Source organism: Sceloporus undulatus, chromosome 3, assembly GCF_019175285.1.
Source record: "Sceloporus undulatus isolate JIND9_A2432 ecotype Alabama chromosome 3, SceUnd_v1.1, whole genome shotgun sequence".
NCBI classification, from domain to species: domain Eukaryota; kingdom Metazoa; phylum Chordata; class Lepidosauria; order Squamata; family Phrynosomatidae; genus Sceloporus; species Sceloporus undulatus.
In genome coordinates, this window is record NC_056524.1 from 121,895,084 (window position 1) to 121,910,463 (window position 15,380).

The following is a 15,380-nucleotide window of genomic DNA, read 5'->3' on the forward strand; positions in this document are numbered from 1 at the left end:
TTCTATGTTTAGGATATGGAATGTGAGGGCAATTAAAGTCCATTGCAAGGATCTGTGTGTGAGAGGGAGGGAGAGGGAGAGAGTTTCTTCAGATAAGGAATTAGTTTCTCCATTACAGATTATGTACTATACTAGTCCAGTTTCATTTTCCTTTCCTTACTCATGGTTTTTCTTATTGACCAAATGGTTGGATTTTCCCCATGTTGGCCTGTCCTTACTTACCCAGACGCAAGTCTCATTGAGTTTAATGAAACATACTCCCAAGTAAATTGATCAGATTATTCACCTGAATTAATTTGTGTTTACCATTACATTCCTAGCCATTTGCAAAGTGATATTGTAGAGTAAAAGCTTTTGTATTGTCCATACTGATCCCTGTCCTGTTCTACAGATGCAAACACAATGTGAGAAACAAATTTCTAAAGGCAAGAAGAGGTAATATTGAACACAGTGGAGACAATTTAAAATCCCCATACTATGGGCTGTAATATGTGGGCAAACATCTGCCTTTTCTATTGTGATTACTGCATATGTGTAATTAACACAGTCATGCTGACTTTTCTTATTGTTATTGTTGAGTGCAATCTTATAGAGTTAGCCATGCTTGAAATTAGGCATCTTCTTTGTGTGTGGGTGGGGAAGGAAGGTCTATCTTATTTTGAACAGAAACTGGTCAAAAAAGACACTTCAGTGGGTTATGGATTATTGTGTGGAGGATGCCTTACAAAGAGAATAGTCCTAGCCTGTTTGAAAGCAAGCCCTACTGAGTTCTGTCAGGTTTAGTCCATGGTAAATATGTTTAGAACTGCAACCTACAAATATATCAGTCTTTATTTTGATCTGAGTTTTTCCATTTAACATCACCATCCTGCTTCCTACAATAGTCTAAATTAAATATCCTCTATCCAAACACCCTTAGCAGTGGAGAAGAAATGTGGGAATGGAATGTGCTTCACACTTCAGCTAGACCTGGGAACATTCCCTTTAGGTAAAGGTTTCTATCTTCATTTCCAAAGTGGTAAACATTTGTGTACTCTCTCTGTGTGTTTCAATGACATTCTCTCTGCAGCTGTGACTGATGCTTAGGGCTCATTCCCACTTACAGTTGAAAGCAATTCCTGATTCACCCTCACTCCTTGTTGGAAATCAGTTCAAAAAAGTCTCTCATTCCCACTATAAAGCAGATCCTTTCTTACAGTGTAATCACTTTTTTTGGCACAGTTGTTGTCCGCACTAGTTGTGCTGCTTCAAAATGTCTGCCAATCATCAGTGATGGTAGCCCAGACTTTTGACAAACCAGTGCCGGGGGGGGGGGGGGGGGCAGAGAAGGCCTTGATGGTGGAGAGCAGAGTGAGGGAGGGCTGCAGGCTTGGAAATGACTTCTGCTTCCCCACCGAGCCCCCCAGGCCCAATTCCCCTGCCCAGTGGTGGTGCTGCTGCTGGGGCATCGGTGGAGGAAAGAGGTAGTGGAAGACAACCTTGCCAGGACCAAGGAGGAGGAAGAGGAGGGTGGCTGGAGGGAAGGAAGGAAGAAGCTGGGGACATTGGGACAAGCTGGGGATGGAAGGCAGAGACCAAAGGAAGGAAGAAGCTGGGGATGCTGGGACAAGCCGGGGAAAGGAGGTAGAGACTGGGGAAGGAAGGCAGAGACCGAAGGAAGGAAGAATCTAGGGGTGCTGGGACAAGCCGGGGAAGCAAGGCAGACACCAGGGAAGGAAGGCAGACACTGGGGAAACTGGGACAAGCCAGGGATGGAAGGCAGAGATTTTGTTTTGTTTTGTTTTGTTTTAAAAGTAATTGAAAATTGATAGAATGGTTTAGCAACTACATGCCTTTGCAATTAGTTGTTTGACCAATCTATCAATTTTTTGATTACATTTTTAAAAAAACACAAACATACCCCAAATAAACATATAGCACTGGGAGTATGTGTGACATCTCTGAGGAAGGATGGTAAATACCCCTATGCCATTTGTCTCTCCCCTCAGAATGAATCAATTCTGATTTGTCATTGTTACTTATTCAACTTCTGAAAAGAATCGCATATAAACTACTGTCAGAAAAAAATAGGGTTTTTTGTGTTTGCCCCACTTTATCATTACAGACATCAATCAAATAAGGATGGGGATAAGTTTCAAGTGAGAATGACGGTCATATAACCCAATCAGCGATTTGATGTAAATTGTAGTGGGAAAGAGCCCTTAAAATGCTTAATTACATCATTTCGCTGTGACAACAGCAAGACCCATCACTTCGGTCCAATAAGCACTGCAGGAATAATGGGTTTGGCACCATGTTAACTGCCATGGCTCCATGCTATGGGGTTCTGGGATTTGAAATTTGATGTGACACCAGAGGTCTCTGAAAGGGAAGGGTAGATATATCACAAAACTAAAAATCCCAGAATTCCACAGCTTTAAGCCGTGACAGTTAAAGGGGTAGCAAACTGTGTTATTTCAACAGTGTCATTTAGACCTCAGTTTCTGGATCTCTGGGCTTGGGATGTACATGATTTGGAATCACAGTGCTGCAGAGGCACAGGGAGGTTTTGCCTCTTCCTTTGGAGTCCCTATCAGCAGAGAACAGTGCTGCAGAGGAATGGGTCTTACTTCAGCTATAGTGATGAAATGCACACCTAAGAGTAACAGGTTCACTAAAGGAGCACTAGACAATCCACATAGCAAAGCCAGCTATTCTTTCCAGCATCAGCCTGTTGCCTCCAGTATTCCAATGTCTGTCTGAAATGCATGCCAAACTTTGCTTGGTTGGCCTCTTAGAGGTTAGTCCACTTCTACCTGGGAAGTCTACAAGTGATGCGGACAACGTATGCCCAACAAGTTAAATATGACCTTGAATACTATTGTCATGACTCCAAATCATCTGCTGAATTTGCTGCTGTCATAATTGCTCTACCAAAATGATGGCTTTTATAGTGAGTTACATCACCTATAAAATGGTCTTAGGCATGGCAGAATCCTCAAAGCATGATGGAATAATATCTATAGCATCAGGAAATACCAGCCCCCCTTATCCTCAGATTTTTTTTTTTATCCATGGGTTCAAGCATCCACAGCATGAAAATATTCCAGAAAAGTATAAATTCCAAATAGCAAACCTTGATTTTTCCATTTTATATAAGGGACACCATTTTGCTCTGCCATTATATTTAATGGGACTTGAACATCCACAGATTTTGTTACCCATGGGAGATTCTGGAACAAAACTCCAGCGAATAACAAGGTCCCACTGTAATTTCATATATCCCAGAGCCATGGCAACTGCAACCAAAGATTTGTAGTAATTAGGATGGCAACAACATCAGCAGCCACAATCATGGGAGAAGGTATGGCTCCAAATGTGTTGCACAGCATCCCATACTTCCATTTTCAGTCATTAACTGACGAGTGTCCTTGTTTACTCCCAGTGAACACTGTAAAGGGGGAATAAATCTAACTGCAGATTACACCTTTTACAAGGACTGAGAAATTTGAGTATTAATGTAGCATGCTATTAAAACCATGAATTTGCTTCCCTGTCATGCACAATTGCAGAAGTCCTAAAATTCCTCTATTGTGGTGGTAGGGGGTTGCTCTAAATATGGAATGGAAATGACTAATCTTTTGCATTGGTTATAATGCAAATATTGAGTGATGTTTTCATTTGGAAGAGTTAAACCTAAGATTTTTTATACCAGGTGTTCAGACAGATGATGCCTTAAGGGTGACAAGTCAGTCTCCATAAACCTACATACTTGCCAATCAAGATAGTGCATGCAGGATATAGATCAGTCAGTATATCGAGGAGGGAGGGGATCTGATGGAATCTGCCATCAGCCTCAACAACAGCATGACCTTGAATTTAATAAGAAAATGACTGCACTATTTAAACCATTTTGGCCCTTTACAATTATAATATTTATATTGCACTGAATACTGAAGTGAAGCTAAAACTACAATATTTACATCTCCAGAAATGAGGCAACAAATTACATGTCTCAAGGACAAGGAAATCAAAATGGGTGATTTATCTTCTGCAACAAGATTTTTGTCTCCTTCTGTAATGTCCAGAGTGATTTATATTTCCTCCAAGCCGTCAAATCACCTGGCAACATTATTGAAAAATCTTTTGAATTTTAAGTAAAGGGAGGAAATACTGTACTACCATCCCATATGACTCAGACTTTTACTAATTTCTTTTTATTTGATGTCTCCTTTCAGTATACAGTGGACCCTTGTTATATGCTGGGGTTTGTTTCCAAGTTCCCCAGTGGATAACAAAATCCGTGGATGCTCAAGTCTCATTAAATATAATGACATGGCAAAATGGTGTCCCTTATAAAAATAAAAAAATCAAGGTTTGATATTTGAAATTGATACTGTTTTGAACATTTTCAGACCGTGAATGCTTGAATCAGTGTATAAAAATCCATGTATAAGAAGGGCTGACTATACTTGCCAATCATATACACACATGACAAAAGCCAGTATACACAGTAAATGTCTTCCACCATTTTTTTTAAATTACCTGATTCTGCTCCTTCTGAGCTGAGCACAGCACCAGACACATTTTGTGCCTAGGCATCCATACATTACCAGGCTTGCAATATATTATGTAAATGAAAAAAGTTTATATTTATAGTAAATAGATGTACATTTTAAACATGTCTGAACCACATTGGAGATATTTCTAAAATATGCACAAGTACACTTCAGTCAATGGGAAAGTGGATCCATTAGCACATCCTTTCTAAGCCATGTACAACTTTTTGTATAAGAAAAAATCTTATGCCAGAGACTGGGAAGTGGGGGGGGAGAGGGTATACATGGAAATTCTGTCTATCCCTAGCCTTCAAAGTTATCCTTCACTTTACCCCTTTCCATGTCTCTACTCATAGAAGCATAGAATATAGAGTTGGAAGAGACCACAAGGGCCATCCAGTCCAACCCCATTCTGCCATTCAGGAAATCCAATCAAAGCATCCCCAACAGATGGCCATCCAGCCTCTGTTTAAAGACCTCCAAGGAAGAAGACTCCACTACACTCTGAGGGAGTGTGTTCCACTGTCTAACAGCCCTTATTGTCAGGAAGTTCTTCCTAATGTTGAGAGGACTCTCTTTTCCTGCAGCTTTGCATATTACTCCACATTCTTGTTCTTACTCTGTATCCCAATACATATTTGTTGTCATTCCTCTATCTAGCCTACCATGGGTCCATCCTAAGATGAGACGGAAGACATGCCATTTCTCCTTTCTTGCTTTTCTAAAATGTTCCTTCCAGAACATCTGCATGAACAACATTTCTTATCTGTCATCCTGTAGTATGTCAAGTATCTCCTCGCCACTGCTAAGGCTATCACAACAACATAAGTTGAATGTCTGTTATTGGCTGTCCCTTGTTCTTTTTCACCCTTACTCTATGTCTTGGCCATCTCAGTGTGTTAACATAGAGAATAAAGAAACCGTTATTTTGGTATACTTAAGTGTCTGTCAGAATAATGAACTTTAATTAGTTGGAGAATGATACTATGCTTTTGGGGGATACATTACTTCACTATATGCATTCATTGTGCCATTAATGAATTCATAGTGGCCTCAATTACTATGGCTGTAAGTTTATATGGAAATTTGTTGTCACATTTGATTGCTATGTTTTTTTCATGCCTGTGAGTCATCAACTGGTGTTGAAGTCATTGAAACAGGAATCACATTAGTCTTCCCATGTTGCCATTTTATAAAAATTGGTACCCTTGAATCAAGTGGGCGGGTGATTCATCAGAAGAAATCACATATCAGTTGACAATAGGATCCTATCACTTATTCATTGTTTCAGTGCTGTCTTTCTTGGGGAGATCCCATTGGCCATAGAGCTTAAACCTATGACGCTGATATTGTATAATCTCTTATAATATATGTCCTGCATAGGAAACTGATTTACAAAAGTAAGTTTCATATGCTCACAATCCTGTATTATTTTATTACCAGCCTTTTGGAGGTACAAACATACAGGCATACAGCGTCTGCTTCTAGGGACTATTCGTCAATGGAGAAGACATGTGGGAAATATCATTATTGAATCAGTCAATCAGGGGGATCATATGTCAGTTAAATTGGCACCAACAAGGTAATGTGCCTAATCTTAAAGCACCAGCTGAGTCACATCTTCCTGTTATGCACAGTGGGAGAGTGATAAATCCTTCAACCAAAATGGTCTCTGGCCTCTTTGAATTTTTTTCTGCTTCCAGTGGTCAGGGTAGCTTCATCTGTTCACCTGTGAGAGCTCTGTAGAGATTTTGGGCTGCCAGTTAAAGCAATTTTGTTGAAGGATTTATCCACTCTCCTCACTGTGGCATAACAAGAAGATGTGACTCAGCTGGTGCTGTTAAAGATTGGCAACATTACTTTGTTGGTGAGCTCCCAAGGAGTGTCTTTTTGGCTGAGGATATTCTCTATCCATCAGGTTATGAGAACATTGAACAGGCAAGGGAGAAATGTGTGTACCTGATACAGACCAGCACTCTATCTTACATTTCAGGGTCTTAGGGAAGTTGTTCACCACAAAAACGTTTGTCAATAAGGGTTGATCAGCAGCAAATTGTTTAGTATGGCTTGCTGCTAGGGCCTGGAGTGGCTCATCATGGGGAAGATGAGGGACAGATGTAATGTGTCATGCCCTTGTCTAAATCTGCACTGTTCTTAACCTCAGAGCAAGTCTGGAAATAGTACAATGGATATCCCTATTTATGCAAATTCTTCTGTTCTCCCTCTTTTTATCCAGAACGTGAATTATTGATATCATCAGCTTCCATTTCAGATCTATCTATAATATTTTAAACTAAGCAAGAAGAGAAATATTGTTGCACCTATGAGAATAACTAAAGAAAGAAGTTGACAGTATGAGTTTCATGGACTTAACTCTACTTCCTCAGATGCATTGCTACAAGCGAAGGTGCTACAAGATCTCTCTACAGAATATACCTTGAATTGTAAACTAAAATAGAGAAATGCAAAATGGCTTATTACAACTAGTTATAATGTTAATACGAAAAATAGCCAAGGCTGCTGTGGCTGAAACAGACAAAGACTCTCAGTCATAATCTAGCCTTTCAAAAAAAGTCAATTCAGACTATTAAAACTAATGATATTTCCTGATGATATCCAATATATCCAGTCATACTACACACATAACTCTATCAGTGAACTGGTTGGAACAGATATAAGAAAATCCATGAAGCAGCGCAAGGGAGTGTAATAGAACTAGAGCTGAATAGACTGATGAATGGAGAGAGTCAGTTATAGAGGGGTAAAGGAAGTTGGAAAAAGTAGAAAAAATTAAAGACTTGTAAAAAGACTGGCACTTAACATAGAGGAAGATAGATTGAGATCAAGGCACCTTTAGTATTTGATACCATATGAGGATTTCATCTGATTTTCTTTTCAGTAAACATATTTAATCATGGTAATGGACTATGGAATCTGGGGGGCTACATTTCCTGCCCTTCCAGTGGGTTCTGAGGTAAGTGTCATTCAGCTTCAGACTTTGATGGGTTATGACAAGGGAAATTGGAAGTATAACCACATGGCAATCTGAATGCAATAATGGGGTTTCACGTTATTGCGTGTAACCCATACATGCAAATTTGGGCAATGGGAAGTCAGTCCAAGTGCATCAGGGGTTTCACGTTATTGTGTGATAGACTGCCACACACAAATTTGGGGCATGGCATGCTATTTTTGGTTAATGGGGGACCAGTTTGAATGCAATGAGCATTCATTAATTTCGCAAACTAGCGACTTTATGGCTCCACTTTCTTTTCATTCTAAATTAAGAGAATATTCCTCCGGTGTGATGTGATAAACTCTGATGACTACTACAGAGGCCAGAGTGTTATCAAATTCTGTAAGTGTCCACATTTTTAAAGCACAAAGACAGTAGAACATACCCAATAAAAACTCCACCCTGTAAGATAAATCAATCAACAGATGTTACCAGAGAATGCATATTGTTTTTGTTGCTGTCGTGTGCTTCAACATTGCTTGTTTCAGATAAGTTTATTTCTCTCCTTCTGAACACCTATAACCAACACATTTTGTGTGACTTGGTCAGTTCTTCAAAAGGGGTTGTCATTTCACCACTCTGAGGCTGTCCAGTTAGCTACTGGGTCACCAGTTTGGTCATGCAGTCCATGTATAGTTGTCATGTGTCACACACCAACTACACCATGCTGGCTCTCTAAGTCCCTGCTCTGACTGGTAGCATTGCGATTTTCTTCAAGTGAAGGAATAAGAGAGGATTGTGAAGACATCACGAAGAGAAAAAGCCCAAGAGCAGATATATTTTGTAGAGGCTGGTGAATCCCTGTGGAGGTTCTGAGCTAGAATATGAGAAACTTTCAAAAGTTGGAGATACAGGTAACTCGTGTTGTTAGAGAAATCATGGAAGCGTTCGCTGTACTGCCAAACAGTGACTGAACTTTTCCATTTTAAACTAATTCTGTTGTTCTCATCTCAATGTGGATGAAAATCCACTCCACTTTGCCTTCCCCATTATATTACTTTTATTTGTTAATAACTGTCAATAAAGTTGCAAAGTCACAACTATTCCAGAGTGAAATTTGGATCTAGGATCAACCTCTGATGATCTCACAGGGTGAATGATGATGATGCCACGAGTGTGGCCTCTGGTAACCATTAAGCTGCTGCTGAAGATCGTCACAATTGCTCAAAACATGTAATTCATTTTAAGAAACAAACCTGAAAAAGAGATTTCTGATTTCAATGTTTCCCTCAGGTCTGTTTTTAACACCTTTTCCAGCACTGCTTTTAACATCAAAGTTGTTGTGTAACCAAAGAAAGTTTTCCAGTCTCTGTTTTGAATAGAAAAGTCCTGTCTTAAAAACATACTGAATTGTATGCCAACTAAAGATTTTTCCCAAGAAAAAAAAAGTTTTCCAGACTCTCTACTTTAATGATTTGCTCACAACTTGGCCCTCAGTGACCACATTTTTAACCATCATTTTGTGGAATTTCCCCATCCCCAAAAGCAATCATACATGCACACAACTAATAATCACCCGATATTTTGAACACCGAGGAGGAGGAGGAAGATGAAGAGGAGGAGGAGATGTGATGATGTGAAAAATTTAGGAGATTATCACATGGAGAAGTTCTCCTAATATAGATGAAGGATTTGAAAACATAAGCTCTACACTTGGGGGTTGTTATCGCTGTTGTCGCAGTTTTGTGTTTCTGGGGCAAGTGTCAACCTGGCTGTATTGGGTCTTTCGAGGTCGCGACTTTATCTGGGAAGGTGTTGATTTCGGAGAGTGTTTGTTATGTCATTGTCGGTGTCTTTCGCCTATGCTTCGAGACGCCTGGTGCGATTTTCGACGCGCTTTCCCGGTCTCGGGCGGTGCTATTGGAGTTGAGACTGCCATGGTCGCCTTAGTTGATGACTCCGTTGCGCAGGGAAGGGGAAGGTCGTTTGTCCCTGTTGGTGCTCTGGACATCCAGCGGCTTCGATACCATTGACCATGGTATCCTTCTGGAAGCGGGGGACGCTGGATGGGTCTGGGGTCGGGGTACTGCTTTGCAGTGGTTCCTGTCCTACCTCTCGGGTGATTCCAGATGGTGGAGCTGGGAGACTGTCACTCCGACAAGGGGGCCTTCATCTGGTGTCCCCCCAAGGAGCGTTTGTCTCCTATGCTATTTAACATCTACATGAAACGTCCGGTGGTGAGATCATAGGGACCGGGCGGGCGCGCGGTGTTATTCAGTACGCTGATGACACCCAAATAGTTTTCTCTGTGTTTCCGCTGATGTCAGTAACTAAGCTGGTATCTCTCACTGATGCTGTTTTGGGTCGGTATGGGCTGGATAGGGAAACAAACTCAGTGTGAATCAGGGAAAACGGAGGGTACTTGGTGATTTGTGTTTGTGGTTAATTTGTCATCCGGTCCTGATGGGGTTCACGCTCCCCTTGAAGGACTCGGTGCGCGTCTGGGAGGCTGTCCTTGATTCGTCGTCCAGCTAACATCTCGGTGGATGCGACGGTCAGGAGTGCTTGGTTTCAGCTTCGGCTGATACACCAGCTGCGTCCCTACGGGCGGCGGGGGGGGACCTTGAAACTGGTGTACTGCTTTGGTAACCTCTCGATTTGTTTATGCAATGCGCTCTACATGGGGCAAACCCTTGTACCACACCGGAAGCTACAACTGGTTCAAAACATGGCCAGCCAGATTGGTGCTGGTAGATCCGGGCAGACCATTAACACTATTTTAAAAGATCTCCACTGGTGCCTATTCGCTTCCGAGCTCAATACAAGGTGTTGGTGTTGACCTATAAAGCCCTAATGGCTTGGGTCAGGGTACTTGGGGGACCGCCTCTCCCCATATAGTCCGCCTCGCACATCAGGAACATCTGGGGCCAACCTGTTGGAGGTGCCTAAGTCTCGCTTTGTAACGACCTCACAGAGGGCTTTACTCTTTGCCCCCACTTTGTGGAACAAGCTCCCTGTACAGCTTCGTTCCTCTGCATCGTTACTTTCTTTTAAAAAAGATTTAAAAACACACTTATTTCGGCTGGCATTCCCACTTCAGTAATTCTGTTATTTTTTGCCCCAACTACCTTAAAGTGTTGTCTTATCTTTGCCCTGATATTTGATTGTTTGCTTCCCGTCCCTACTCTCTGCTTGATGTTTTAATTTTTATATTAATATTTTAACTTGTATTTTTTGTCTTATCTGTAAGCCGCCTTGATCACATTGTGGAAAAGGCGGGGTAGAATAAGATTATTATTATTATTTTATATTATTATTATTATTATTATTATATTATTATCTGGCCAATGCAAAATGGCTGCTTGGTTTTTCAAAAGCCATGGATAAGCATATATCTGCATCTGGGTTGCACTCACACTGGCCACCAACACATGTGATAACACCCAATTTTGATTTTTCAATCTCCATCTATATCAGTCTTGAATTTGGAGAATTCAACATAGCCCATATATGGATACAAAGGTGTTTTTTTTTTTTTTGGGAGGGGTGCTAGTGTATGGTTTTGAGCATTATGTATGGCTCAGGTGATCAAATTCATGCTTCACAATGGAAACCCACTGGGCAACTGGGCAATCTTGAGCAAGTTACACTCTCTCAGCCTCAGAGGAAGGCAAAAGCAAACCTCCACTGATCCAATTTTCTGAAGAGAACCATGTTGTAGGTTTACCATAAGGTTGTTATAAATCAGAAATTATTCAAAATTAAATAACAAATTATCTGAATTGGACTGTGAAAATATAATATTAATGGGAGATTTCAATGGTGTGATAAACTCAAAATTGGACAGAAAATCAGAAAAGTAATCAAGGAAAAACAGAGTAAACTGCCTAAATCTTTTTTCAGTTTAATGGATAATCTAGTCCTAGTTGATAGTTGGAGACATCTATATATTCTGGATTATCTGATCGCCCCTTTCTCACAATCTGTATAGGCCCTAAGAGAATTTTTATTTCAGAGAAATATGAAAGAACACACATATGAGAATACGTAGCACCCAACATAAAGAGTTAACCAAAGTGGAAAAGTGAAGTGGGATAGCACAGATTAAGAGCTGGAATGAGGTTGATATCTGTCTTGAAGAGTGGTCCATGGAAAGCAAGAATGAGCCAGACCAAGAGGTCTGAGGGCAACAGTCACAGAATGAAAACTTGGGGTAGACTTAGTGCCAAACATGAAGAGAGAGGCTCAGATGAGAATTTGAGGGCAACAGTCACAGAATACAGCTGGCGGATCTGAGTATTGATGACATTTTCCCAACCATCAACAACCTTAACAACAACAAGCATTAAAATAATAACATTGGAATAATATTCCAGCCTTGAAACAGCTGATATTGATTAAATGAATATATAATATATATATTACAGGTGACATTTTCTGCCTAGTTAAATTTCTTGTGAATTATTATTTAATACGAAAATACTAGTTGCCCGGGGGAGGGATGCACTAATGATTGTTTATTGACCAAAGTGAATAACATTGTTGGTGCAATTACTTTAATATTATTTTATTCAACATTCCAAAAGAAGCCAGCATTCCATACTTGTTAATAATAATTCATAGGGCCTGCAAGATAAAGCTGAATCAGTGTGTGTGAAAACATGCTTCATTTTATGTAACATAACCTTCTCTACTCTTACTTATTCATCTAAAGAGGTAACCCCAAATTTCCTACATTTCACTTTGCAACATTTCCTGCTTAACTCTGTAGAACATGTTATTGAGTTAAAATAGATATGGTCCCGACAAAGATACATCACTCAAGATTTCAGTAGGAGAGAGTTTAGCAGGCACATTTAACTCTCCTTTTGAAATTGATGAGCTTTACAACTCCCTGAGAAATATATTGAATAGCCCTTGAACCATCCAAATTAATTTGAAGACTGATATATTCAAGTCTTATCTGTAGGTTTATCAGTAGCCAAGACTGGAGCAAGCCACTAATGTACAAGAAGATCATATTGATGTTTAATGGATGTAGATGATGAATTTCAAATAGTAAAAATCCTGTCCCCTAGGTTCATGCTGCAAGGACTTTCACATCACAGCAGGATGGCCCTCTGAGATGCCAATTTCCACAGACACTTTACATTTGCAATACTTCCCTGGACATAAAGTAGGGTGTAGTTATGCCTTTGGATTTCATAATGCCCTTCTGTTCTTTCTAGAAATTGTCAGACTAAATGGCTCTCTCCTTTTATTTGGTATAAACCATAACCAGAAAGCAAGCAACTACTTTTCCCCCCAACTCACCTTACCTCTGGAAAGCAGGCAAAAGAGTTCAGCTCAGCATCTGAGTATTCTATATCCAGTTATTGTTTTAACATTTAACATTTTAAAGTCTACTGCAAGTTGCTCTGTGATGTGTTGTGAACAAGTCATACACTTGTATTTTCACATAACCAATTCCTCCATGTTTGTGTCCATGACACTGTGAGGATTTTGGATAACGTCTTCCATATTCTAATTCAGCATCACTGCCACCACACCCATATTTGTTACACTGGCAGACAAGAGTTCAACATATTAACCACAATCCAATATGCAGAACAGTTAGATGGAAAAGTACCCACACACATGCACACACACTTTTGCAGGTGGTAATGGCTAAGGATTTACTATGGCAGTTCTCAGAATGGTGTCATTTCTGACTCAGTTTGGGGACAAATCAGCAGAATGGGGGTAAGGGTTCTATGGATCCTCAAATGCAGTACCACTCTTCTGAAACCACCACATTTATTAGTCCCCAAACTAGCAGAATTGCTTAGTAACTTATGAAATAATATCTCATGGTTACATGGCATTATGTGAGTCATTCTCACCAGGAATGTAAAGAATATTCATGAATTTTCTAATCCTGGAAACAATTGTCACTACTATGAGATGTTTTGCTTTTACACAAAAGTGTACAGATGAGTACTCCCCCCCCCCAACAGTGGCAGTAAAAGTGTTAGGGGGTTGTCCAAAAGTGATGCATTTTGTGACATCTACTTCACAAAATTTTCACTTGAATAGTTTCATTATGCCCCCCCCCCAAAAAAAAATCCTCATAATTTCAACCCATGGAGGGAGGTTATACACATCCCTAATTCTCATATGTTCTCTTATTCCTCATTATAACAAACATGTCAGGTAGCTATGTTTATTATTAGATTTCACATTACTGATTGAGAACTGAGGCTGAGAAAACAATCTTTTGCCTGACAGCATCACTTAAGCTTATGGCTGAGATAAATATGTGAACCTGAAACCTCTGAACACACAACCTTCACTAGCACTTTAGAGATGAAGAGGGGGAAAGTCTAATTCCAGTTCTAAAACAGAAATACATTTTGGTAATTACTGATCCAAGTGGTTTAAATTGGTTAGGATAAACAGGAGTATAACATGTAAAACTAAACCAAACATATATTTTCTTTTAAAAAATTAGTTTGTACTCTGATGAAAACTGTGATAGATTGCTACAATATAGAATATGTGCATGTGACATATAACAGCTATTTCAAATTGAAAGTGGTTTTAAAAGTATTGTTCTGAGATCTTTGTAATTTTTCTGCTGTTTATTAATGCAATGGGAGCAAGGCACTGCATAAACATTACATCAAGGGAGTATTGCTATTCATTACCATGCTGACTAATATTTTAATATGCAAGCAGCCACATTATCCTGAGTGGAACAATATCAGACGTAGAAAGTGTGCATTGCATAATAGACATAATTTAGCCCATTAATAAAATACACTGTGTGCACCTATTGCATTAGCTAAAAAACATTAAAATTATTGATCACCGACTACACAGACATGCACACACTTAAATTCGCTCGAACTTTACATATATTTAGTCCTAGAAATAAAATGTGTTACTCACATTGCTAAATTACCAAAATGACACCCACAAATTCATATATAATAAGGTAATTTGAATAGCAGCAAGAGGACTCTGGGCAACTTCAAAGAGTCAGAATCTCACCTATGTATAAAAGGACAAAGAACTATTTATTTTTATTTATTTCAAGGATTTATATCCTGCCTTTCTTCCAAAATGGGATTCAAGGTGGGTACTAGAATTCTCAGAGTGCAGAGTACAACTAAGGGCCTGTACAGATGGGGGGAAAGGGGCGGACAGAGTCATATTAGTCTGGATCAGTATACAAAAGGATTTTGTTGCACTTTTAATACTAACTGAAGGGGGAAAAGTTGGTAGCATAGCCTTTTTTAGAAGTAAATCTACTTCATCACATCTGATGATGTAAACTTAAGTCTGAGACATCTTACACTACTAACCTCTTTCTCTCAAAGGCACTACAAGATCCCTTTTCAGTCTTAACTCAAAACATTTTATAGCTGTGTTGTTTCTTTTCCCTTTTATTTCTTTTATTTGTTATGAATAATTCATAACTTGCCTGTTCCCATGTATGCATGACATGACCGATATGTCCCAGGCATAACTGCATTTCCTAGTGTCATTATAAAATCTGAGCAATGATTTGACCTTCTACTAAAAGACACATGAAAGATGGCAAAATAGTAATGAACATGTTCTGTTCACCTACTAAAGTACTTCAACGTAAAGTAGCTTAGGAACAAGTAAAACCTGTCCTTCCATTTTCCAACTATTGCTCCCTTTCACTGATATTCATGTCCAGATGTTAGCAATGCAGATTTTTTTCAAAGTGTTATTATGTATCTGGGCTTTACTATATATTAAATTCCTCATTCCAGATTACAGGCATAATCATCAACAGTTTAAAGTAAATTGATACATAAGCAATGTTTCAATGCTTTAAAAAGGAGGTTTTTTTAATAGCATACTAGATTACACAC